The 25,445-nt window shown below is 39.5% G+C and overlaps 1 protein-coding gene and 1 pseudogene across 1 annotated transcript in view; one reads left to right on the top strand and one right to left on the bottom strand.

The window, feature by feature from the left end:
• LOC115178195 (zinc finger protein 658B-like) overlaps positions 1-25,445 on the bottom strand; it is a 1,063,446-nt gene that overhangs the window by 723,064 nt on the left and 314,937 nt on the right. The window lies entirely within an intron of this gene.
• Positions 9,326-23,746, top strand: LOC115178193 (zinc finger protein 883-like; annotated as a pseudogene).

Below are 25,445 nucleotides of genomic sequence, written 5' to 3' on the forward strand. Positions count from 1 at the left end.
TCAATTAGTCTTCTAATTAATTAATTATTCTTTACCTCACGTTAGTCTCATTCCAAACATCGTAAATTGTTGGTTATCTGCACGAACCTTGTCTTAAATCATTTATTTATTAACTAACTAAATAATCACAGAAATGCACAAACAAACAAGTAGATATGGTTACAAGGAAATGATAGGGGAATGTGCCCTAGTGGGCTAAACCGGCATGGCGGCTTGGTGGACAAAAGGGAAGTGGGGGTCGACTGAGATAAGACACTACAAAGTTGATAATTATAACCATTGAAATGCTAATCCTTTGCACATGAACGCTCACTCATTCGGGAATAATTGCAATCAATATATTTACGCTCAGTGTGTCGTTGTGATCTCTGTTGGAAAGTTCGTATGTGTTAGAGTTTGTCTGCCCTCTCTCTCTCTGCCGTGGTTAGAATGGATAGTTCAGAGTAACATTCAGCAATGTTGTTATAGAATAGATGTTTCGGCGGTTGTCGGTCTTCGCGTTCAATGATACCGAATTCCTAGCTGCAGACTAGTAATTAGTATCAAAGATTTGTTCTTATTCTGTCGGTTCGATAGTCTCAGAGTTTAACCACGTGGTATGGTTAAGAATTCAGCAATCGTCTGAAACCTAAGCCCTCTCGTGGTTATTGAGGTAAGCTGGTCTCTACTCAAACCTTTGAGAGAAGCGTGGTCTAAAGATAAATTCCCAAGGTGGGGGTTATATTCGGAAGAGCAGAAAGGGGCTGTCCCACGACGCCAGATCAATGTCTGTGCTTATGGGGCGGGCCTATGATTTAGTTAAACTCCAAAGGGAATTGGAGTTTCCTTCATTAAACAGTTTATAATCACATTACATAATTTCACAAATAGTTTCATCTTTACTCATTCATTTTATACAATAATTAGATGAAAGCCTCACAACTGAGACTCTTGTATAAACAGGGTTTTGGAAATGTGGCTGTATTGTCTCTCATGAGTTTCACAAAATTGTACCAAACAGACCAGTTTGTAGCTGGCTACTTCACCGACCGTTTATACATTCTCCAGAACATGAATATTGTTCAGTTCTCAAGTTCTGTGAGGTGGAAGAAGTTCCTTTGTTCTCCCTATGAAAACTCACTCTCTCTATACTGTCTGGCCATGAGGAAGAATCTCCTCCAGAAATGTATGACCTGCCTAACAGCAGCCTGGGTGTAGGAGAGAGAGGGGGGGATGGTGCTCGCTGTACCCAAAGAGGGCAACGTCATGACAACATCGTTTTTTGACCACTCAAAATAATGTAAATAAAAACAAGATGTTGAACTGACGTCTGTGCCCAGTGGGCTGGTTTCAATAAGCAGCAGGTGTTGGATCAATATCCACCTTAGTAGCTAAGTTTCCCATGCAATTTGCCACAGATTTTCATGTGAATATTCTCAAATCTGCATAAAACAATATACGCATTTTCCCACCAGAAATGTTTCTATCAAACAGACTTTTTGTGGATAAAAGGCTTTACGTGACAAATAATGTTTGCTGTTAAATTCCCCTGTACTGAATGAAAAATACAAGTTAAATTGGTTTCCATCACATTTTCAACTCTACTGATGGTTTTAAAAACTGTTGAGTTAAATAGAAAACGTGCTCTTGGCATGTGCACTGTAGCCAACAGCTCACATATACAGTGCTGGTAGGCTACCTACATGATGAGATTATTATGGATGAGAGCGATATTGTTTTACTTGTCAAATGGCAACCAATCATCAATCATCATGTCACCAGAATAAGACCATCAAAATGTATTGGAAAGGAGCATCAAGCTCATCACGTGCAGTTTCACCACCCTGTGAAGTTCATAACTTATTTCATCTGTAGCCTAATAAACTACATGGGTTCCCAAGCCGTAGTGGGAGGACCACTGAACATATCATCATGTGACTCCAAGTTAACTAAGATGTGATGGTTATTATATAAATATTTGCTCATAAAGGAGTTTCCACCGCCATTTCTCACTAAAATGTTTTTACTGACACAAAAAGACCCCACCACGTCAAACGAACTAACAAATCGTTTGTCGGCATTTATAAAATTGTAAAACCATATCCTGTTTCCATCAGCCTGGTCATTACTTTTGAAATGGTTGGATCAATATCCAACTTCATGATATGGATGAAGCCTGGTTTGGAATGTCTGAGTAGTTCTATATGATGTCATAATACACCCCTCTGATAATCAAGTGATATTTGGAATGTCTGAGTAGTTCTATATGATGTCATAATAACCCCTCTGATAATCAAGTGATATTTGGAATGTCTGAGTAGTTCTATCTGATGTCATAATACACCCCTCTGAAAGTGATATTTGGTAGGGATGGACGATATATTGGTGAGCATTTCGGAATCGGCTGATATTTGCTAAAAATGCCAACATCGGCATCAGCCCGATGTATACAGTGGGGGAAAAAAGTAGTTGATCCCCTGCTGATTTTGTACGTTTGCCCACTTACAAAGAAATGATCAGTCTATAATTTTAATAGTAGGTTTATTTGAACAGTGAGAGACAGAATAACAACAACAAAATCCAGAAAAACACATGTCAAAAATGTTATAAAATGATTTGCATTTTAATGAGGGAAATAAGTATTTGACCCCTCTGCAAAACATGACTTAGTACTTGGTGGCAAAACCCTTGTTGGCAATCACAGAGGTCAGACGTTTCTTGTAGTTGGCCACCAGGTTTGCACACATCTCAGGTAGTGATTTTGTCCCACTCCTCTTTGCAGATCTTCTCCAAGTCATTAAGGTTTCGAGGCTAACGTTTGGCAGCTCAAACCTTCAGCTCCCTCCACAGATTTTCTATGGAATTAAGGTCTGGAGACTGGCTAGGCCACTCCAGGACCTTAATGTGCTTCTTCTTGAGCCACTCCTTTGTTGCCTTGGCCGTGTGTTTTGGGTCATTGTCATGCTGGAATACCCATCCACGATCCATTTTCAATGCCCTGGCTGAGGGAAGGAGGTTTTCACCCAGGATTTGACGGTACATGGCACCGTCCATCGTCCCTTTGATGCGGTGAAGTTGTCCTGTCCCCTTAGCAGAAAAACACCCCCAAAGCATAATGTTTCCAGCATAATTTTTCCACCTCCATGTTTGACAGTGGAGATGGTGTTCTTGGGGTCATAGGCAGCATTCCTCCTCCAAACATGGCGAGTTGAGTTGATGTCAAAGAGCTCCATTTTGGTCTCATCTGACCACAACACTTTCACCAGTTGTCCTTTGAGTTATTCAGATGTTCATTGGCAGACTTCAGACGGGCCTGTATATGTATTCTTGAGCAGGGGGACCTTGCGTGCGCTGCAGGATTTCAGTCTTTAACAGCGTAGTGTGTTTCCAATCGTTTTCTTGGTGACTATGGTCCCAGCTGCCTTGAGATCATTGACAAGATCCTCCCGTGTAGTTCTGTGCTGATTCCTCACCGTTCTCATGATCATTGCAACTCCACAAGGTGAGATCTTGCATGGAGCCCCAGGCCGAGGGATATTGACAGTTCTTTTGTGTTTCTTCCATTTGCGAATAATCGCACCAACTGTTGTCACCTTCTCACCAAGCTGCTTGGCGATGGTCTTGTAGCCCATTCCAGCCTTGTGTAGGTCTACAATCTTGTCCCTGACATCCTTGGAGAGCTCTTTGGTCTTGACCATGGTGGAGAGTTTGGAATCTGATTGATTGATTGCTTCTGTGGACAGGTGTCTTTTTTACAGGTAACAAGCTGCGGTTAGGAGCACTCGCTTTAAGAGTGTGCTCCTAATCTCAGCTCGTTACCTGTATAAAAGACACCTGGGAGCCAGAAATCTTTCTGATTGAGAGGGGGTCAAATTCTTATTTCCCTCATTAAAATGCAAATCAATTTAAAAAATTTTGCATGCGTTTTTCTGGATATTTTTGTTGTTATTCCGTCTCTCACTGTTCAAATTAACCTACCATTAAAATTATAGACGGATCATTTCTTTGTCAGTGGGCAAACGTACAAAATCAGCAGGGGATCAAATACTTTTTTCCCTCACTGTACATCTATGTATTGTTACACCATGCAGGAGGAGTAAAGACATAGTCTGTTCATTTTAATATTACCTGTTAGTCTACTTGAATTAATATGAAATTGCCTTATGCACAGTTCAGACGCTAAATTTATGGCGATTTGAACTGAATAGAAAAATAACAACAGTAAACATGTTGACCCGCACGAATGATGCAGCGCCCCCTTTGGCCAATCAGTGTTATTCTGTCTCTCACTGTTCAAATAAACCTACCATTAAAATTATAGACTGATCCTTTCTTTGTCAGTGGGCAAACGTACAAAATCAGCAGGGGATCAAATACTTTTTTCCCCCACTGTAGTTTAACGCCGATGTGCAAAACCGATGTCAAAGCTGACGTGCATTCCTATATAATGTAAGTAGATGACGTAATTAAGCCACGAAAGTAAGTGAAAGAAATAGGTTTTGAAGATGTTTTACTGGTAATGGGGACATATGTAAATGCCAACAAAATAACTTTTTGGTCAATGTGGTGTGTGCAACCTTTAACTAGGCAAGTTAGTTAAGAACAAATTCTTATTTACAATTACCCCGGCCAAACCCAGACGACGTGGGGCCAATTGTGCGCCGCCCAAATAACGAAAATCCATTTGAATGAGTAGGTGTGTCCAAACATTTGACTGGTACTTTATACCAGTGATGGAAAAAAGTATCCACATGTCATACTTCAGCAGTAAAAGTATAGATACCTTAAAAAAGTTAAGTGAAAGTCACCCAGTAAAATACTACTTTAAAGTATTTGGTTGTAAATATGCTGAATTATCAAAAGTTAAAGTATAAATCACTTCAAATTCCTTCTATTAAGCAAAGAAGACGGTACCATTTTCTTGTTTTCAAACGATGTATTTGTGTTTAGTGAGTCCGCCAGATCAGAGGCAGTCGTAATGACCACGTATATTCTCTTAATAAGTGTGTGAATTTGAATATTTTCCTCTCCTGCTTAGCATTCAAAATGTAACGAGTACTTTTGTGTGTCAAATGTTGCATATAAAATCTTTAGTACCTAGGTATCTGAACTACAGTATGCTGTCATTATTTTACAGAAAACCTTTACTGACCTTAAATTACTATTGAATCTGTGTAAAACTAAGTATATGTTGTTTTCTAGAGTGCACAAAAATGATTCTAATGATTAAAGTGAATGTACCTTGTATGGTGTATCTGACGTTGAGCTGTCTTTTAAACAACATATTGATGAGTTAGTTAATTAAGATGCTGAGTTGGGGTTTTAGGCTGGGTTTCTGTATAGACGTTAAGCTGTCTTTAAAAAAAACATATTGATGAGTTTGTTAATTAAGATGCTGAGTTGGGGTTTTAGGTTGGGTTTCTGTATAGACGTTAAGCGGCTGGATAAAAAACGTACCCGATTTAAACTGGTTACTGCTCTTGCCCAGAAACGAGAATATGCATATTATTATTCGATTTGGATAGAAAACACTCTAAAGTTTCTAAAACTGTTTGAATGGTGTCTGTGAGTATAACAGAACTCATATGGCAGTCAAAACCCTGAGACAAATCCTAACAGGAAGTGGAAATCTGATGTGTGGAATCACTTTCAAGCCTTTGCCTAGGATTCATTTAGCACTCCCTAAGGCTTCCACTAGATGTCAACAGTCTTTACAAAGTGGTTTGAGTCTTCTCCTGTAAAAACTGACCGAACGAGAGGCCTGGAAAATTTGTCATAGGGGGAGGGCCATTACTACTATGATGCGTGTGCATGTGGGTACTCTTTCGTGCCGAAACGTTTTGTAAGACAATGCAATCGTCCGCCTTGAATATTATTGAAGTTCTGATTGAAAAGGCCCTACAGATTTATGCTATACAATGTTTGACATGTTTGAACAAACGTAAATAAAAAAAAATTGTACTTTCGTGGCGACATGTTCTGTGCGCTTCGTAAATTTTGAGTAGCCTTCGGAACGCGCTAACAAGAAGGAGCTATTTGGACATAAATTATGAACTTCTTCAAACAAAACAACATTTGTTGTGGACCTGGGATTCCTGGAAGTGCCTTCTGATGAAGATAATCAAAGGTAAGGGAATATTTACAATAGTATATTTGATTTTAAATGACTCCAAGATGGCGCTAGTCTGTATCGCCTAGCCTATTTTTCTGAGCATAGTACCTCGTTTATTGCAAAGTGTGATTTCCCAGTAAAGTTATTTTGAAATCTGGCAATGCGGTTGCATTCACGAGATGTTAATCTATAATTCTTTGAATGACAATATTTTACCAATGTTTTCGAATAGTAATTTTGTAAATTGTAGCGCTGATTCACCGGCAGTTTTGGAGGCTAAATATTTTCTGAACATCACCGCCATTGTAAAATGCTGTTTTTGGATATAAATATGAACTTGATAGAACAAAAAATGCATGTATTGTCTAACATAATGTCCTAGGGGTGTCATCTGATGAAGATTGTCAAAGGTTAGTGCTTAATTTTAGCTGGTTTTCTGCTTTTGGTGACGCCTGTCTTTGCATTGAAAATAGCTGTGTGTAATGTTTTGTCAATGTTTTGTCAATGTACTGTCCTAACATAATCTAACTTTATGCTTTCGCCGTAAAGCCTTTTTTAAATCGGACAACGTGGTTAGATTAAGGAGATGTTTATCTTTCAAAGGGTGTAAAATAGTTGATTGTTTGAGAAATTAAAATTATTAGATTTTTTGCTGTTTTGAATTTCGCGCCATGTATCTTGTCAAGCAATCCCGTTACCGGGATCCGAATGGGAAGGGGTGGCCCCAACAGAATATAAGGGTCTTCTTCTATGGTCACGTAGGTCCATTCATTGCTCTCTTTGCATTTATAAATCTCTTTGACAGTAACTCTCTCTGTAGCCAACATCTACAATAACCATTAGAGGTAAGAGTTGGCGTTATCATACACAGTCTCAGGGATGGCTAGCTCTGGGAATTCCTTTGGTCTGTACAGAGTTAGGTTAATCAGCTCTTTGCACCTTACTTGTGGAGTAATCTCCAAACTTCTCTAAAAGTTTGTTTTGGTGCCTCTAGGTTAATTCAGACTGCTGAGTGAGGACCTGTTACAACTTACTTACAAAACCTTTAAAGGTGTTCATGAAACCATTCAGTCATGGATGTATGTAAACATATTTACCACATATTGCTTATTACAGAGGACTACTGTTGCACATTGAATATCCATTCATCACTGTTACACCTCCTTGATGTGATGGTTTTCTATGTCTGTACATAGTGTGAATAGTGGTTTCCAAAAAGTTATTACCCCCCCTAAACCAGAATCTTAAATGAACTTTATGATATTTTATACCACTATTACTTTGGGGTTCTAATCCCCCTCTGTCAAAATCCACACTGTGAACACATCTTTAACATTCATGAACCTTCACTATCTTCATCCCTGAACTAGTGTAACAGTGTAGGTTCCGTCCCTCTCTTCGCCCCAACCTGGGCTCGAACCAGGGACCCTTGCACACATCAACAACTGACACCCACGAAGCATCGTTACCCATCGCGCCACAAAAGCCGCGGCCCTTGCAACGCAAGGGGAACAACCACTTCAGGTCTCAGAGCGAGTGACGTCACTGATTGAAACGCTATTAGCGCACACCACCGCTAACTAACTAGCCATTTCACATCGGTTACACTAGCAACAATAACTATTGTCTATTGTTATTCTCAATGACCTTCCTGGTCTTATGAAATCCTAGCTAAATACAATGTTGGTGCCAGTTTTCATGTCTTTGGTTATGCAAACATTTGTTTATTCGATTATATTTGTCATTAAGATGAATGTTGTTTTAATTCTATATGGGTCACGCCTAGCTTTGGTCATGTGTTCCCTTATGGGTCAATGATTTTAATTAGAATATAGCAATGATGCTCTCTCCTCAATCACTTACAGTTTCTTTGGAAAGTATTCAGACCCCTTGACTTTTTCCACATTTTGTTACGTTACATCTTATTCTAAAATGGATAAAATTAAACAATTTCCTCAGCAATCTACACACAATACCCCATAATGACAAAGTGATACAAGGCTTTTAGAAATTTTAGCAAATGTATTAAAAACAGAAAACAGATCTTATTTACATAAGTATTCAGACCCTTTACTCTGATACTCGACATTGAGCTCAGGTGCATCCTGTTTCCATTGATCATCCTTGAGATGTTTCTACAACTAGATTGTAGTCCACTTGTGGTAAATTCAATTATTATTGGGTATTGTGTGTCGATTGATGAGGAACAAATTGAATATAATACATTTTAGAATAAGGTGTAATGTAACAAAATGTGGAAAAAGTCATGGTGTCTGAATATTTTCCGAAGGCACTGTACAAACATCACATTGAATATTCAACTCACTTTCAAAAAGCTCCATGAGGAAAAAAGGATTCCCAGATGATCTTTTAGATGTTCTGTCTTCAGGATGTTCTGGGTTGATGGCTGTTGGAGAGGGGAGGGGCAGTTGAGTGAGCTGGGGCCTTTTATTGCCCTGCCTCTGGGAGCCTGTCAGCTTGTGACATGATGAGACAGAGTGAGAGATGGCCTACCTGTAAGATATTTTCTGCTATAAACTTACTTCTATTTGAAGAGGTTTTTGACCATTCAGGGACCTAATCTCTAATTTATATTCTACGTTTAGTTTTTCCAGGTTTCTGATTTGTCCCTGTTTTTTCTGGTTTCCCTCTCTAAATCACACTGTTAATAGAAAAACAACAACATTGGATGTTCTAAGTCCACAACAATACTTAAACCACATCAGGAGACCACTTTTGAAGTATGAAAAAAATCGGGGAAAAAAATCTAAAAATATTTTCATTTTTTGGGTGTAGATAAAGACAACTTGCAAGCAGTAGGTTCAGAATAACTATGGCAAAAAATGAATACAAATTATACCACCACCCATAAGGGCACTTCAGAGACTGGGCACTGCTTCATGTGGCAATAGCAACACTCACCTAAATAGCCCATATGCCACTGGGTGAGAGAAGTGTTCATTGTTTTGGGGCAGGATTATGTGAGGTGTTATTATGTGTTGTTAGCGATGAGCCTTGGTCAATTTATCTCTGAATATGCCACCCTCTTCAATCTGTCACCTAATCCTGCCCAATGGGCAGGTCAGCCCTGGAGTAAAGTATTGGCTGTAAGAAGGAAGAGAAAACATAACATCTGGTTGTTTTTAAATTAGTTCTTATGACATTGCTTGCCAGAATAAACATTGAAATGGAAAAAAAATCCCAGTCTTCGTTACCCAGCAGATGGCGATCTGAGTCTTTCAGGCGATGGTTCTTGCGTGACGTATAATCTAGTGGACGGAACTGGAGGCTTCTTCAACAGCGACAAAAGGCTTCTGATTCACCCACCACGGTGGTTTGCTAGCCAACATAAAACCGAAACATTTAAGATCTTTAGACCAATCTTGTGTATATTAATCTTAGTGTTTAGAACATCATTCTGTTTACGTATCTACTGGTTCATTTAAACGGAATTTGCTTATTAAATTAGCAAATGTGTTACATTGGTACTGCACTAGGCTAATCTCCCGGAGCATTTTTTATTTTTATTTATTTCACCTTTATTTAACCAGGTTGACTAGTTGAGAACAAGTTCTCACTTACAACTGCGACCTGGCATGAGCTCACTAAACTAAGATGAAAAGAAGGGAAGAAGCAGTCAGAATGATAAAGGAGGAAGAGGAGGCGATTACTTTGAAAGAAGAAGAGGATGATGGGAAAGAGGTTTTCAGAGTTGAAGAGGACGATGTAGCTTTCAGAATCAAAAAGGAGGAAGATGCCATAACAATACAAGAAGAGAATGAAGTGAAAGAAGAGGAAGAACCTTTTGGAGTAAAAGAGGAAGAGGAGGCTATCTCAATAAAAGAGGAGGAGGAAGACGTTTTAGGAGTGAAAAAGGAGGAGGCTGAAGATCAGATTACCATCAGTGAGTACTGTCTTATAAACAGGGGCAAAAACCATGTCGTTGTTGAACTATTGTGTGGTTTTAAATGGGCATTCTACTGAAGTTCTACACTTGAATATGTTGTTCTGTACTGTAGGAATTGTTTAAGGTGTAATCTGCCATTGGTACATACATTTTTGGCACTTTTAAATGAGATATATGGAATTCTCCATGTGGTCTATATTAAAGTACACTTCATCTAATATAACAGGCTTTTAAAATTCAATATTGGTGCATAATTTCTACTTAAAATATCAAAGGGACGTAAAAGGCACCCATTTAGTGGAACGACCCTTTTACATTCACAACATAAACAAAATTTTACAAAATCATGATGAAAGTTGTCATTTTAGGCCCCGTTTATATATATTAATTCCTCTTGTAAGACTCTTTGTGATTATAATAGAAGATCATAAGTTTACCATCTGTTTGATGTGCTCATTCACACAGGAGAGAGACATGACTATGGTGGATCCTCTGGGGAGCCTCAACAACATCCTGATGCTGACAAGTCAGAGAAGTGTCTCTCCAGATCAGAACACCAGATGGTACAGCTTGGTCTGGTCTAGCATACAGCTTGCTCTATCAGGGTCTGGGCTGGGTTTCTGTAAAGCACTTTATGACAACCGTGGCATCAGCATCCATAATGATATGTGTCTGTGTCCCCTCTTTATGGTTACCAGGACAACGCTAGCCCTTCCTCCCTCCCGGAGTACCCGTGTCATGCCTCTCCCAGTAGCGCCTTACTGCTGGGTATGAAGAGGTTGTCTGTGCTGCTGGTGGACTGCAGGAAAACAATGGGGCTGAGTGGAACTGTGAGAGGAGGAGAAGAGAAGAAAGGATCAGATTTGACTCATCAAAGTAAGTGCTGTAGCTTAGTTTGAACAAATAAAATAGATCTGCCCACTTGTATCTGTTACCAGGACAACCAGCAGAGTTCTGTTAGTTGATAGGAAGATTGACTGGTGGATATGGATGTCATGAATATCATAACACTGAAACAGGATTCTGCCAATGAAAAGAGAGAAGCCAATAGACCATATAAAACCTTGATGAAAGTTAGCTTTAGAGAAAAAGTTTCAAGATGATCTAATAAAAGGTGCATATTTTATAAAAACTTTCCCTAAAAACATTATGGATGTTACATTGCCTGTCCCAGTCAACCCCCCCTATCTTTACAAGACTCTAGAAGAGGCAAACAAAACTCAAGACACTTCAATGTGGTCTGGATTGCTTCATTAACATCTGAGCTACACAAGAAATATATAGTTTAAAACAAACTCTGTAAGCCTTTTCTAAAAGCCATGAAATATGTATAACTGAAAAGCATTTTTTGTAAGACTTGGCCTCCGTCTCTGTAATGGACAAAATTCATTTAATTTCCTACTTTATCAGGTCAAATGAAGGCTGAACTCCAACATATAGACTTTAAAGAACATTGTTTCATTTGGAAATTAGTAACTTTTTTTATGTCAGTGTGCTGCTAACAGTTTAGTTTACTCCACTGTCCCTGTCACCATACCGGGCTCAAACTAGTGATCCTCTGCTTCTCAACATGCGTGACTGCTCTCCTTGACAATGAACCGATTGAGCTATACAAAAGGTACCAGTTGGATAGCTCCATCTGTGACGTTTGAAGCTAGCTGTGGAGTGATCTTACAGCACGTTCTTACCTCCGTTACACATGTTCAGGTTGACTTTCCCACGGAATCGACCATATATGAACGCTGCCCTGCATCCCCACCATCACACAATTACAGTTGTTGTTTACGCAACCAAAAATAAAAGCCTTTTGGACCTAGACTTGGTGCTCCGGTGCTGCTTGCCGTGCGGTAAAAGAGAGAACAGTCTATGACTAGGGTGGCTGGAGTCTTTGACAATTTTTAAGGACTTCCTCTGACACGGCCTGGTATAAATGTCCTGGATGGCAGAAAGCTTGGCCTCAGTGGTGTACTGGGCTGTACTCACTACCCTCTGTAGTTCCTTGCGGTCGGAGGCCGAGCAGTTACCATACCAGGCAGTGATGCAACCAGTCAGGATGCTCTCGATGGTGCAGTTGTTGAACCTTTTGAGGATCTGACGACCCATGCCAAATCTTTTCAGTGTCCTGAGGGGGAATAGGCTTTGTCGTGCCCTCTTCACGACTTTCTTAGTGTGTCTGGACCATGTTAGTTTGTTGGTGATGTGGACACCAAGGAACTTGAAGCTCTCAACCTGCTCCACTGCAGCCCGTCGATGAGAGTGGGGGCGTGCTCAGTCCTCCTTTTCCTGTAGTCCACAATCATCTCCTTTGTCTTGATCACGTTCAAGGAGAGGTTGTTGTCCTGACACTACACGACCAAGTCTCTGACCTCCTCCCTATAGGCTGTCTCATCGTTGCTCGTGATCAGGCCTACCACTGTTGTCATCGGCAAACTTAATGATGGTGTTGGAGTCGTGCCTGGCCGTGCAGTCATGAGTGAACAGGGAGTACAGGAGGGGACTGAGTACACACTCCTGAGTGGCCCCCATGTTGAGGATCAGCGTGGCTGATGTGTTGTTACCTACCCTTACCACCTGGGGGCGGCCCATCAGGAAGTCCAGGATCCAGTTGCAGAGGGAGGTGTTTAGTCCCAGGGTCCTTAGCTTAGTGATGAGCTTTGAGGGCACAATGGTGTTGAACGCTGAGCTGTAGTCAATGAATCGCATTCTCACATGAGTGTTCCTTTTGTCCAGTTGGGAAAGGGCAGTGTTGAGTGCAATAGAGATGGCATTATCTGTGGATCTGTTGGGGCGGTATGCAAATTGGAGTGGGTCTAGGATTACTGGGATAATGGTGTTGATGTGAGCCATGACCAGCCTTTCTAAGCACTTCATGGCTACAGATGTGAGTGCTATGGGTCTGTAGTAATTTAGGTAGGTTACCTTAATTAGTGTTCGTGGACACAGGAACTATGGTGGTCTGCTTGAAACATGTTGGTATTACAGACTCGGTCAGGGACAGGTTGAAAACGTCAGTGAAGACACTTGCTAGTTGGTCAGCGCATGCTTGGAGTACACATCCGGGTAATCCGTCTGGCCCTGCGGCCTTGTGAATGTTGACTCGGAACAGCTGATGCTCTCATGCATGCTTCAGTGTTACTTGCCTCGAAGCGAGCATAGAAGTAATTAAGCTCATCTGGTAGGCTCGTGTCATGGGGCAGCTCATGGCTGTGCTTCTCTTTGTAGTCTGTAATAGTTTATAAGCCCTGCAAATATCCGACGAACCTCAGAGCCGGTGTAGTACGATTCGATCTTAGTCCTGTATTGACTCTTTGCCTGTTTGATGGTTCGTCGGAGGGCATAGTGGGGTTTCTTATAAACTTCCCGGATTAGAGTCCCGTTCCTTGAAAGTGGCAGCTCTTCCCTTTAGCTCAATAGGGATGTTGCCTGTAATCCATGACCTCTGGTTGGGGTATGTACTAGAGGTCGACCGATTTATGATTTTTCAACGCCGATACCGATGTATTGGAGGACCAAAAAAAGCCGATACCGATTTATCGGCAGAGTTTTATATATATATTTGTAATAATGACAATTACAACAATACTGAATGAACAATGAACAATTTTATTTTAACTTATTATAATACATAAATAAAATCTATTTAGTCTCAAATAAATAATGAAACATGTTCAATTTGGTTTAAATAATGCAAAAACACAGCGTTGGAGAAGAAAGTAAAAGTGCAATATGTGCCATGTGAAAAAGCTAACGTTTAAGTTCCTTGCTCAGAACATGAGAACATATGAAAGCTGGTGGTTCAATATTCCCAGTTCTTCAATATTCCCAGTTAAGAAGTTTTAGGTTGTAGTTATTATAGGAATTATGACACGTCGACTATGTCTCTCTATACCATTTGTATTTCATATACCTTTGACTATTGGATGTTCTTATAGGCAGTTTAGTATTGCCAGCCTAATCTCGGGAGTTGATAGGCTTGAAGTCATAAACAGCGCTGTGCTTCAAGAATTGCTAAGAGCTCCTGGCAAACGCAGTAAAGTGCTGTTTGAATGAATGCTTACGAGCCTGCTGCTGCCTACCATCGCTCAGTCAGACTGCTCTGTCAAATATCAAATCATAGACTTAATTATAATATAATGAACACAGAGCCTTTGGTCATTGATATGGTAAAATCCGGAAACTATAATTTCGAGAACAAAGCGTTTATTCTTTCAGTGAAATACAGAACCGTTCCCTATTTTATCGAACGGGTGGAAACCCTAAGTCTAAATATTGCTGTTACTTTGCACAACCTTCAATGTTATGTCATAATTACAGTTGAAGTCAGAATTTTACATACACCTTAGCCAAATACATTTAAACTAAGTTTTTCACAATTCCTGACATTTAATCCTCGTAAAAATTCCTTGTCTTGGGTCAGTTAGGATCACCACTTTTATTTTAAGAATGTGAAATGTCAGAATAATAATAGAGAGAATTATTTATTTCAGCTTTTATTTCTTTCGTCACATTCCCAGTGGGTCAGAAGTGTACATACACTCAATTAGTATTTGGTAGCATTGCCTTTAAATTGTTTAACTTCGGTCAAACGTTTCGGGTAGCCATCCACAAGCTTCTCACAATAGGTTAGGTGAATTTTGGCCCATTCCTCCTGACAGAGTTGGTGTAACTGAGTCAGGTTTGTAGGCCTCCTTGCTCGCACACGCTTTTTCAGTTCTGCCCAAATATATTCTATGTGATTGAGGTCAGGGCTTTGTGATGGCCCCTCCAAGACCTTGACTTTGTTGTCCTTAAGCCATTTTGCCACAACTTTGGAAGTATGCTTGGGGTCATTGTCCATTTGGAAGACCCATTTGCAAGCAAGTTTTAACTTCCTGACTGATGTCTTGAGATGTTGCTTCAATATATCCACATAATTTTCTTTCCTCATGATGCCATCTATTTTGTGAAGTGCACCAGTCCCTCCTGCAGCAAAGCGTCTGCACAACATGATGCTGCCACCCCCGTTCTTCACGGTTGGGATGGTGTTCTTCGGCTTGCAAGCCTCCCCCTTTTTCCTCCAAACATAACGATGGTCATTATGGCCAAACAGTTCTATTTCTGTTTCATCAGACCAGAGGACATTTCTCCAAAAAGTACGATCTTTCTCCCCATGTGCAGTTGCAAACCGTAGTCTGGCTTTTTTATGGCGGTTTTGGAGCAGTGGCTTCTTCCTTGCTGAGCGACCTTTCAGGTTATTGTCGATATAGGACTTGTTTAACTGTGGATATAGATACTTTTGTACCTGTTTCCTTCAGCATCTTCACAAGGTTCTTTGCTGTTGTTCTGGGATTGATTAGCACTTTTCGCACCAAAGTACGTTCATCTCTTGGAGACAGAACGCGTCTCCTTCCTGAGAGGTATTTTTGTGTTTATTTTTCTATTAACGTTATTTTACCAGGTAAGTTGACTGAGAACACATTCTCATTTACAGCAACGACCTGGGGAATAGTTACAGGGGAGAGGAGGGGGATGAATGAGCCAATATGACGGCTGTGTGGTTCCTTGGTGTTTATACTTGCGTACTATTGTTTGTTCAGATGAACGTGGTACCTTCAGGCGCTTGGAAATTGCTCCCAAGGATGAACCAGACTTGTGGAGGTCCACAATTTCTTTTCTGAGGTCTTGGCTGATTTCTTTTGATTTTCTCATGATTGCAAGCAAAGAGGCACTGAGTTTGAAGGTAGGCCTTGACGTAATTTTCTGGAATTTCCTAAGCTGTTTAAAGGCACAGTCATCTTAGTGTATGTACAATTCTGACCCACAGGAATTGTGGTACAGTGAATTATAAGTGAAACAATCTGTCGGTAAGCAATTGTTGGAAAAATAATTTTTCATGCACAAAGTAGATGTCTTAACCGACTTGCCAAAACTATAGTTTGTTAACAAGAAATTTGTGGAGTGGTTGAAAAAACGAGTTTTAATGACTCCAACCTAAGTGTATGTAAACTTCAGAGTTCAACTGTATGTAAAATTCTGGCAATTTAGTTTACAGTTCGCAACGAGCCAGGCGGCCCTAACTGTTCCATATACCCTGACTCTGCTTACACTGAACGCAAGAGAAGTGACACAATTTCCCTAGTTACTATTGCCTGCTAACATGAATTTCTTTTAACTAAATATGCAAGTTTAAAAATATATACTTCTGTGTATTGATTTTAAGAAAGGCATTGATGTTTATGGTTAGGTACATTTGTGCAAAGATTGTGCTTTTTTTTCAGCAATGCACTTTTGTTAAATCATCACCCATTTGGCAAAGTTGAAGTAGGCTGTGATTCTGTGATAAATTAACAGGCACCACATTGATTATATGCAACAGGCTAGTACAAGCTAGTTAACCTACTAATATCATTAACTATGTGTAGTTAACTAGTGATTATGTGTAGATTGATTGGTTTTTATAAGTTTAATGCTAGCTAGCAACTTACCTTGGCTCCGTGCAACCACAAGGTCCTTTTGACGCTGCACTCGCGTAACAGGAAGTCAGCCTGCCACGCAGTTTCCTCGTAGATTGCAATGTAATCGGCCATAATCGGTGTCGAAAAAGGCTGATTACTGATTGTTATGAACTTGAAATCGGCCCTAATTTATTGGCCATGCCGATTAATCGGTCGACCTTTAGTATGTAACCTTTAGTATGTAAAGGTGGTGTGGAGTTTTTTTCCCCTCTGGTTGCACATTTTACGCGCTGGTAGAAATCAGGTAAAACGGATTTGAGTTTCCCTGCATTAAAGTCCCCGGCCATTAGGAGCGCCATTAGGAGTGTTTTCCTGTTTGCTTATGGCCATATTTTTATTTAACCTTTATTTGACTAGGAAAGTCAGTTAACATCAAATTCTTATTTACAATGACGCCCAACATCGGATGTCGCCCTATGGGACTCCCAACAATGACTGGTTGGGATATGATAACTCGATGAAACAGTTTTTAATGTTCCGTTGGTAGGATATACGTGATCGTACTTCGTCTTTTATTATCGATTGATGGAACATTGGCTAATAGGACCGATGGTAAAGGTAGATTACCCTCTTGTTCGACGCATCCTTACAAGGCACCCGGACCTTCGTCCCTGATCCTCTGTCTCTTTCTCCTGCGAATGACGGAGATGAGGGCCTTGTCAGGCGTCTGAAGTAAATCCTTCCTGTCCGACTCATTGAGGAAAAAGTATTTCTCCAGTACGGGGTGAGTAATCGCTGTCCTGAGATCTAGTAGATCTTTTCGGTTGTAAGACACAGTGGCAGAAACATTATGTACAAAATAAGTTACAAATAACGCGAAGAAACATACACAATCGCATAATTGGTTACGGGATCTTAAAACTGCAGCCATATCCTTCAGCGCCATTCTTCACATATGATCTATTACATAATAAAACACTTTTCAACCCATATGATCTATTACATAATAAAACACTTTTCAACCCATATGATCTATTACATAATAAAACACTTCTCAACCCATATGGTCTATTACATAATAAAACACTACTCAACCCATATGATCTATTACATAATAAAACACTTTTCAACCCATATGATCTATTACATAATAAAACACTACTCAACCCATATGGTCTATTACATAATAAAACACTACTCAACCCATATGATCTATTACATAATAAAACACTTTTCAACCCATATGATCTATTACATAATAAAACACTACTCAACCCATATGATCTATTACATAATAAAACACTTTTCAACCCATATGATCTATTACATAATAAAACACTACTGTAATAGGAATTTTTTATTTTTGATGATAATAATCAATAATCAATTCGCCTTGACTAATGCCCAAGGTTTGTAAGACAATGGGTTAAAATAATTAGGCAAGGACTCAGCTTTCTGCAAAAGGTTTCTGTAGCTTTATTCAGAGAACGTTCTGAGGTCAGGATAACAAAACAGTCATTATATAGTTCTTGCTTTCTTACGCACATGCATTTACACACACTGTTGGTGACCTGTCTCCCCCACAAACTTCTCACCCTCTTTATCACTCTCCCGAGCTCGCCTGTTTCTTTCCCTCAAGATAAGAAATGCTTTGAAGCTTTCACTCCCAGGACCATGTATCTCCTGGTGTCCCTCTAATTGCATATACACATTCCTTTCCCTATCACATGGTTCCTGAACTTTCCAGAACTAATCAAACTTATCTATCCCTACATTGATCATTACATTGATTATTCATTAACCATTCTGTATGACTAATAATTTCATCATGGTCTATTGATTCATTTACCTTTAATAGATAATTCTCTTATCAACTACTCAACCCATATGATCTATTACATAATAAAACACTTTTCAACCCATATGATCTATTACATAATAAAACACTATTTAACCCATATGGTCTATTACATAATAAAACACTACTCAGCCCATATGATCTATTACATAATAAAACACTACTCAACCCATATGATCTATTACATAATAAAACACTACTCAGCCCATATGATCTATTACATAATAAAACACTTTTCAACCCATATGATCTATTACATAATAAAAGTCTAATAAAACTCTTTTCAACCCATATGATCTATTACATAATAAAACACTACTCAGCCCATATGATCTATTACATAATAAAACACTACTCAACCCATATGGTCTATTACATAATAAAACACTTTTCAACCCATATGATCTATTACATAATAAAACACTACTCAACCCATATGATCTATTACATAATAAAACACTACTCAGCCCATATGATCTATTACATAATAAAACTCTTTTCAACCCATATGATCTATTACATAATAAAACACTACTCAACCCATATGATCTATTACATAATAAAACACTACTCAACCCATATGATCTATTACATAATAAAACACTACTCAACCCATATGATCTATTACATAATAAAACACTACTCAACCCATATGATCTATTACATAATAAAACACTACTCAACCCATATGATCTATTACATAATAAAACACTACTCAACCCATATGATCTATTACGTAATAAAAGTATAATAAAACGTATACAAATATGGTGTCATAGTGAATTCATGACATGTGAATGAACAAGCCTTTTCATACATTATAATATGACTATATATATATATATATATATATATATATATATATATATATATATATATACACTGAACAAAATATAAACGCAACAATTTCAACGATTTACAGTACGTCAGTCAATGCCAATACATTCATTAGGCCCTGATCTATGGACTTCACATGACTGGGCATAGGCCCACCCACTGGGGAGCCGGGCCCAGCCAATCAGAATTAGTTTTTTCCCTTCAAAATGGCTTTATTACAGAGAGACATTCTACTCGGTTTCATCAGCTGTCCGGGTGGCTGGTCTCAGTCTCCCGCAGGGGAAGAAGCCGGATGTGGAGGTCCTGGGCGGGTGTGGTTACACGTGGTCTGCATTTGTGAAGCCGGTTGGACGTACTGCCAAATTCTCTAAAATGACGTTGAAGGTGTATGGTAGAGGAATTTACAGTACCAGTCAAAAGTTTGGATACACCTACTCATTCCAGGATTTTTCTTTATTTTTACTATGTTCTACATTGTAGACTAATAGTGAAGACATCAACTATGATATAACACATATGGAATCATGTAGTAAATAAAAAAGTGTTTAACAAATAAATATATTTTATATTTGAGATTCTTCAAATTAGCCACCCTTTGCCTCGATTGCCTCACTTTACATGTTGCGTTTGTATTTTTGTTCAGTATAGTTACTATCAGTTTTAGGAACATATGATGTCATAGTTATTCATCACATGCGAATGAACAAGCCTTTTCAGACTTCATAATATGGCTGTATATAAACTTACTATATATAGTAACTATCAGTTTTAGGAACATCTACCCAAAATATTTCACCTTATTTTTTACTTTACCCAAAATGTCATGACATCAGTGATAGTCAAAATAACAAATTGGTCCATTTAAACAGCGTCGAACACTTTCGACAACGGGTAGATTTTACTGATGTGCTTTGTGTCTTCGACGTAAAAACAAGTTTTAGACTTCCACACAAAATTACTTATTTACTTATTTTATGTTTAAGGAAGTGTGTAGGTCGCATTCTGTATCATACAGCTATGAAGGTTATATATTTACAACCACCTGATTGATAGGAATCCAGCAACGTCTGTGTCTTGAGTTTCCTAGAACTGTTTCGTTTTTTGTGTTCTGACTTGTAAAACAGAATGAATAAAATAAGTAATGTAAACATATCAGTAATTACCAGGAAACTCTACAACATTTGTTTTAAAATCAAACCAAGATAGTTAAAACTGGACTCAGGTTATTGAGATAAATGCAGCACTAACCTTTGATGATCTTCATCAGATGACACTCCTAGGACATTATGTTATACAATACATGCATGTTTTGTTCAATCAAGTTCATATTTAAATCAAAAACAGCTTTTTACATTAGCATGTGACGTTCAGAACTAGCATACCCACCGCAAACTTCCGGTGAATTTCCTTAATTACTCACGATTAACGTTCACAAAATACATAACAATAATTTTAAGAATTATAGATACAGAACTCCTTTATGCAATCGCGGTGTCAGATTTTAAAATAGCTTTTCGGCAAAAGCACATTTTGCAATATTCTGAGTAAATAGCCCGGCCATCACGGCTAGCTAATTTGACACCCACCAAGTTTGGCCCTCACCAAACTCAGATTTACTATAAGAAAAATTGGATTACCTTCGCTGTTCTTCGTCAGAATGCACTCCCAGGACTTCTACTTCAACAACAAATGTTGTTTTGGTTCGAAATAATCCATAGTTATATTGAAATAGCTCCGTTTTGTTTGTGCGTTGAGGTCCCTATCCGAAGGGTGACGCGCGGGCGCATTTCGTGACAAAAAAATTCAAAATATTCCATTACCGTACTTCGAAGCATGTCAAACGCTGTTTAAAATCAATTTTTATGCGATTTTTCTCGTAAAATAGCGATAATATTCCAACCGGGCGACGTTATATTCATTCATAGACTGACAGAAAAACATGGAGTCCTCTCGTGGACGCGCACTCCACTGTCACTGTTCTCAGCCTGACCACTCACAAAAACTCCTGCTGTTTTTCGCCCAGAGACTGCAGAGACGTCATTCCACTTTCTGGCGCCTTCTGAGAGCCAATGGAAGCCTTAGAAAATGTCACATTACAGCAGAGATGCTGTGTTTTTGATAGAGATGCCCTAGAAGGATAACAAATTGTCAGACAGGGCACTTCCTGTATGGAATCTTCTCAGGTTTTGGCCTGCCATATGAGTTCTGTTATACTCACAGACACCATTCAAACAGTTTTAGAAACTTTAGAGTGTTTTCTATCCAAATCTACTAATTATATGCATATTCTCATTTCTGGGCAAGAGTAGTAACCAGTTTAAATCGGGTATGCTTTTTATCCGGCCTTGCAAATACTGCCCCCTAGCCCCAACAGGTTAAATGAACACTCTGTCTTTTGCAGGAGAAAGACCAGACTCAGAGGAACCAGAGCCAGAGACGTCCAAACCATCAAGACGACACCACTGCTCCCAGTGTGGAAAGAGTTTTAACCAGAAAGGACACCTGAACCAACATGAGAGAATACACACAGGGGAGAAGCCTTACCACTGCTGCAAGTGTGGAAAGGGTTTTAACCAGAAAAGCTACCTAAAAAAACACGAGAGAATACACACAGAGGAGAAGCCTTACAACTGCTCCCAGTGTGGAAAGAGTTTTACCCACTTGTGTAATCTAAAAACACATGAGAGAATACACACAGGAGAAAAGCTGTACCGCTGCTCCCAGTGTGGAAGGAGTTTTACCCACTTACGTAACCTGAAAACACATGAGAGAATACACACAGGGGAGAAGCCTTACCATTGCTCCCAGTGTGGAAAGAATTTTACCCACTTAAATAACCTGAAAACACATGAGCAATTACACACAGGGGAGAAGCCTTACTGCTGCTCCCAGTGTGGAAAGCGTTTTAACCAGAAAAGCTACCTGAAAAAACATGAGAAAATACACACAGGAGAAAAGCCTTATCACTGCTCCCATTGTGGGAAGGGTTGTAACCAGTTAGGTGACCTGAAAAGACATGAGAGAATACACACAGGAGAAAAGCTGTACCATTGCTCCCAGTGTGGAAAGGGTTGTAACCACTTAGGTGACCTGAAACGACATGAGACAATACATACAGGAGAAAATCTGTACTATTGCTCCCAGTGTGGAAAGGGTTGTAACCACTTAGGTGACCTGAAACGACATGAGAGAATACACACAGGAGAAAAGCTGTACCGCTGCTCCCAGTGTGGAAAGAGTTTTACCCACTTACGTAACCTGAAAACACATGAGATAATACATACAGGGGAGAAGCCTTACCACTGCTCCCAGTGTGGAAAGCGTTTTATCCACTTATGTAACCTGAAAACACATGAGCAATTACACACAGGGGAGAAACCTTACCACTGCTCCCAGTGTGGAAAGAGTTTTAATCAGAAAAGCTACCTTAAAAAACATGAGAGATCACACACAGGAGATAAGCCTTACCACTGCTCCCAGTGTGGTAAGGGTTGTAACCAGTTAGGGGACCTGAAACGACATGAGAGAGTACACACAGGAGAAAAGCTGTACCACTGCTCCCAGTGTGGAAAGGGTTTTACCCAGTTAGGGGTCCTGAAACGGCATGAGAGAATACACACAGGAGAGAAGCCTTACCACTGCTCCCAGTGTGGAAAGGGTTTTACCCAGTTAGGGGACCTGAAACGGCATGAGAGAATACACACAGGAGAAAAGCTGTACCACTGCTCCCAGTGTGGAAAGAGTTTTACCCAGTTATTGAACTTGAAAACACATGAGAGAATACACACACAGGGGAGAAGCCTTACCACTCCTCCCAGTGTGGAAATTGTTTTAATCAGTTAGGTAACATGAGAACTCATGAGATAAAACACACAGGAGATAAGGATGTAGGCTACTGAACAGTAGGAAAGAAGACAGATTTAGGCTGCTGAACAGTAGGACAAATATATGCCTCTGAACAGTGGGACATAGGAGAGGTGCAAGCCCGATACGTGGTGGGAGAGTAGGCTGCAGAGACTCTGGAAATTCGTGTGAGGGATTGACTTTCCAGTGTTTTCCCTACTGCATGTATTTTTATGTAAATAAACAGTTATCTCAGAATGATGTTGGGGATAATTAAGCACTGGTGCTATAATGTCTGGCGCCGCCTCCACTGGCCCATAGGGATGTGTATCATAGTATCATAGGATATCATAGGGATGTGTATCATAGGGAATCATAGGGATGTGTATCATAGTATCATAGGATATCATAGGGAATCATAGGGATGTGTATCATAGTATCATAGGATATCATAGGGAATCATAGGGATGTGTATCATAGGGTATCATAGGGATGTGTATCATAGTATCATAGGATATCATAGGGAATCATAGGGATGTGTATCATAGTATCATAGGATATCATAGGGAATCATAGGGATGTGTATCATAGGGTATCATAGGGATGTGTATCATAGTATCATAGGATATCATAGGGAATCATAGGGATGTGTATCATAGTATCATAGGATATCATAGGGATGTGTATCATAGTAGTGTGCTGAATAAGTAGTGGTCCTATAATGTAAACTCCAACAGGAAATACATTCTAATGTATAACTTTCAAGTTAAACAAGATCATTTTCACTCTGGTTTCAATTACAGTTTCATCAAACTAACAAGCAAAATAGTTTTATGAATTTATTGTTACAAAATCAACTTGCAAGGTTCCACAGATCAAGAGCAAAGCCTTGCAGATTGATGGCTGGGGCCCATCCAATAGTAAGAGTCAGGGAAGATCCAGTAGACTTATTATAAATGTATTGTTACAAATCAACTTGCAAGGTTACTAGCCACATAGCCTGCTAACGTTAGCCTTACCAGCCTGCTAACATTACATTAGCACTGAATGAGTCAGCCAGTTGGGAAGATCCAATAGACTTATTTGTTAGAAGTAGTGTAAGATAGTAGTTAATAGAGAATTTGAGTTGTGTAATTTTGCCAAATCAAATTGTATTGGTCACGTACACGTGGTGAGCAGATATTATTGCGGGTGCAGTGAAATGCTTGTTCTTCTAGCTCGGACAGTGCAGTAATATCTAACAAATTACACAACATATACCCAATACACATAAATCTAAGTAGGAATGAATTAAGACTATATACATATATGGACAAGCGACGTCAGAGCGGAATGGACTAAGATACAGAAGAATAGTATAGAATACAGTATATACATATGAGATGAGTAATGCATAGACTAAGATACAGTACAATAGTATAGAATACAGTATATACATATGAGATGAGTAATGCATAGAATAAGATACAGTACAATAGTATAGAAAACAGTATATACATATGAGATGAGTAATGGCAGATATGTAAACATTATTAAAATGACTAGTGTTCCATTCCTTAAAGTGGTCAATGATTCCTAGTCTATGTCTCTAGGCAGCCGCCTCTGATGTGCTAGTGATGGCTGTTTAACAGTCTGATGGCCTTGAGATAGAAGCTCACGTAAGCTTAACTTTCTGAACTTTCGAGTTGTGTAGTCCACTTGTGTAGCTAGCAGGACTGACTTTGTGTTAGCTAGCCAACGTTTAATTACTTCTGCGTTATGAAAGGAACTAGACACAGACACGAATGATCCATTGGTAGTTTGTTGTAACCAAGTATTGGTGCTAACCGTGTGTTATTGGATGCTAGCATGCTAGTTAGCTACGGCGTCATATGACACGGTGCACTGGGTGGGTTTCACGGAAGAATACTGTACCAACCCCACCTCTTTAAGGAATACCTGGGATAGGATAAAGTAATCCTTCTAACCCCCCCCCCTTAAAAGATTTAGATGCACTATTGTAAAGTGGTTGTTCTACTGGATATTATAGGTGAATGCACCAATTTGTAAGTCGCTCTGGATAAGAGCGTCTGCTAAATGACTTAAATGTAATGTAAATGTAAAGTTATCTAGCTGAATAAACTAAGTTTGAGCCTATTCCTGGAAACATTGACCCACTGTAGTTTACATCAATTATAATTTCTAAAGTGGAAGTTGGAAAAGTTATAATTGAGTGTTTCAGTGAATGGTTAGTGAGGGAGGCCCTGCTCTCTCGCTTCCCCAGTTGTTTAGTTAATTTTAATTCCAATCTCCTTTGCATTAGCGTAGCCTCTCCTGTAGCCTGTCAACTATGTGTCTGTCTATCCCTGTTCTCTCCTCTCTGCACAGGCCACACACAAACGCTTCACACCGCATGGCCGCTGCCACTCTAACCTGGTGGTCCCAGCGCGCACGACCCACGTGGAATTCCAGGTCTCCGGCAGCCTCTGGAACTGC

Source organism: Salmo trutta, chromosome 38, assembly GCF_901001165.1.
Source record: "Salmo trutta chromosome 38, fSalTru1.1, whole genome shotgun sequence".
NCBI lineage: Eukaryota > Metazoa > Chordata > Actinopteri > Salmoniformes > Salmonidae > Salmo > Salmo trutta.